The following is a 360-nucleotide window of genomic DNA, read 5'->3' on the forward strand; positions in this document are numbered from 1 at the left end:
GGCGTCCTGCCCTGTCCTCCTGCAGCGTCCCACCTCGTCCCCACCCCAAGACCAGGGAGTCACCTGCCCACGGCCACACCCGCCTGCTTCCTGGGGAACCCTGGTTTCCCCTCAGAGGAGGGGCGGCCCCGCCAGCCCAGCCCCTGGTCTAGAAGGCTGCTCTGGTGGAAGACGGGCCCACATGGAATATTCTAGAACACGGTGCCCAACAGCACTTGTGGTCAGCGTCTGTCCAGCGGCCGAGGGCCGAGGCCTGGAGCTGACGGCCACAATCGTGGGGATTCTTGCGACCAGAGCCGGTGGCGGGTCGGGGTGGAGGCCTGACCGCGGAGCCGGCTGGGCCACGGAGGCCAGCGCAGG

The 360-nt window shown here is 69.2% G+C and overlaps 1 protein-coding gene across 1 annotated transcript in view; it reads right to left on the minus strand.

Moving 5' to 3' along the window:
- The window catches only part of LOC102760569 (tensin-3), a 61,535-nt gene that overhangs the window by 26,895 nt on the left and 34,280 nt on the right, over positions 1-360 (minus strand). The window lies entirely within an intron of this gene.

This window comes from Myotis davidii, unplaced genomic scaffold, assembly GCF_000327345.1.
Source record: "Myotis davidii unplaced genomic scaffold, ASM32734v1 scaffold1364, whole genome shotgun sequence".
Classification (NCBI taxonomy): Eukaryota; Metazoa; Chordata; class Mammalia; order Chiroptera; family Vespertilionidae; genus Myotis; species Myotis davidii.